Source organism: Oncorhynchus tshawytscha, linkage group LG16, assembly GCF_018296145.1.
Source record: "Oncorhynchus tshawytscha isolate Ot180627B linkage group LG16, Otsh_v2.0, whole genome shotgun sequence".
Taxonomy (NCBI): domain Eukaryota; kingdom Metazoa; phylum Chordata; class Actinopteri; order Salmoniformes; family Salmonidae; genus Oncorhynchus; species Oncorhynchus tshawytscha.
This window is the reverse complement of record NC_056444.1, coordinates 9969-12500: the sequence shown is the minus strand read 5'-3', so window position 1 is coordinate 12500 and position 2532 is coordinate 9969.

Here is a 2532-nt window from a genome sequence, read left to right as displayed (position 1 = left end):
ACTGGCAGCCTCTAGTTGTAATAGAAGACTGGCAGCCTCTAGTTGTAATAGATGACTGGACAGCCTCTAGTTCTAATAGAAGACTGGACAGCCTCTAGTTCTAATAGAAGACTGGCAGCCTCTAGTTGTAATAGATGACTGGACAGCCTCTAGTTCTGTAATTTTTATAATTTTATTTGATCTTTATTTAACCAGGTAGGCCAGTAGAGAACAAGTTCTCATTTACAACTGCAACCTGGCCAAGATAAAGCACAGCAGTTCGACACATACAACAACACAGAGTTACACATGGAATAAACAAACATTCAGTCAATAATAGAGTAGTCAAAGTCTATATACAGTGAGTGCAAATGAGGTAGGATAAGGGAGGTAAGGCAATAAATAGGCCATGGTGGTGATGTAATTACAATATAGCAATTAAACACTGGAATGGGAGATGTGCAGCAGATGAATGTGCAGGTAGAGATACTGGGGTGCAAAGGAGCTAGATAAATAAATAAATACAGTATGGGGATGAGGTAGGTAGATAGATGGGCTGTTTACAGATTGGCTATGTACAGGTGCAGTGATCTGTAAACTGCTCTGACAGCTGGTGCTTAAAGCTAGTGAGGGAGATGTGAGTCTCCAGCTTCAGAGAAGTGGAAGGAAAGGCGGCCAAAGTAAGAATTGGCTTTGGGGGTGACCAGTGAGATATACCCGCTGGAGCGCGTGCTACGAGTGGGTGGTGCTATGGTGACCAGTGAGCTGAGATAAGGAGGGGCTTTACCTAGCAGAGACTTGGCGATGACTTGGAGCCAGTGGGTTTGGTGACGAGTATGAAGCAAGGGCCAGCCAACGAGAACATACAGGTCGCAGTGGTGGGTGGTATATGGGGCTTTGGTGACAAAACGGATGGCACTGTGATAGATTGCATCCAATTTGTTGAGTAGAGTGTTGGAAGGTTATTTTGTAAATGACATCGCCGAAGTCGAGGATCGGTAGGCTGGTCAGTTTTACGAGGGTATGTTTGGCAGCATGAGTGAAGGATGCTTTGCTGTGAAATAAGAGGCCAATTCTAGATTTAATTTTGGATTGGAGATGTTTAATGTGAGTCTGGAAGGAGAGTCTTTACAGTCTAACCAGAGACCTAGGTATTTGTAGTTGTCCACATATTCTAAGTCAGAACCATCCAGAGTAGTGATGCTGGACGGGCGGGCAGGTGCAGGCAGCGATCAGTTGAATAGCATGCATTTAGTTTTACTTGCATTTAAGAGCAGTTGGAGGCCACGGAAGGAGAGTTGTATGACATTGAAGCTTGTCTGGAGGTTAGTTAACACAGTGTCCAAAGAAGGGCCAGAAGTATACAGAATTGTGTCGTCTGCATAGAGGTGGATCAGAGAATCACCAGCAGCAAGAGCGACATCATTGATGTATACAGAGAAGAGAGTCGGCCCGAGAATTGAACCCTGTGGCACTCCTATAGAGACTGCCAGAGTTCCGGACAACAGGCCCTCCGATTTGACACACTGAACTCTATCAGAGAAGTAGTTGGTGAACCAGACGAGGCAATCATTTGAGAAACCAAGGCTGTTGAGTCTGCCGATAAGAATGTGGTAATTGACAGAGTCGAAAGCCTTGGCCAGGTCGATGAATATGGCTGCACAGTAATGTCTCTTATCGATGGCGGTTATGATATCGTTTAGGACCTTGAGCGTGGCTGAGGTGCACCCATGACCGGCTCTGAAACCAGAGCGGAGAAGGTACGGTGGGATTTGAAATGGTCGGTAGTCTAGACTGGACAACCTCTAGCTCTAACAGAAGACTGGACAGCCTCTAGAACTGTGTTCCAATAGAAGGCTGGGCAGGCTCTAGGTCTGTGTTCTAATTGAGGACTGGACAGTCTCTAGTTCTAACAGACGACTGGACAGGCTCTAGAGTCTGTGGTTCTAACAGAAGACTGGACAGCCTCTAGTTCTAACAGAAGACTGGACAGGCTCTAGATCTGTGTTCTAACAGAAGACTGGACATTCTCTAGTTCTGTGTTCTAATAGAAGACTGGACATCCTCTAGTTCTGTGTTCTAACAGAAGACTGGACAGGATCTAGTTCTAACAGATGACTGAAAAGGCTCTAGAGTATGTGGTTCTAACAGAAGACTGGACAGCCTCTAGTTCTAACAGAAGACTGGACAGGCTCTAGAGTCTGTGGTTCTAACAGAAGACTGGACATCCTCTAGTTCTATGTTCTAACAGAAGACTGGACATCCTCTAGTTCTGTGTTCTAACAGAAGACTGGACAGTCTCTAGTTCTGTGTTCTAACAGTAGACTGGACAGTCTCTAGTTCTGTGTTCTAATAGAAGACTGGACAGCCTCTAGTTATGTGTTCTAACAGTAGACTGGACATCCTCTAGTTCTGTGTTCTAACAGAAGACTGGACAGCCTCTAGTTCTATGTTCTAACAGAAGCCTGGACAGTCTCTAGTTCTCTATTCTAACAGAAGACTGGACATCCTCTAGTTCTGTGTTCTAACAGATGACTGGACAGCCTCTAGTTC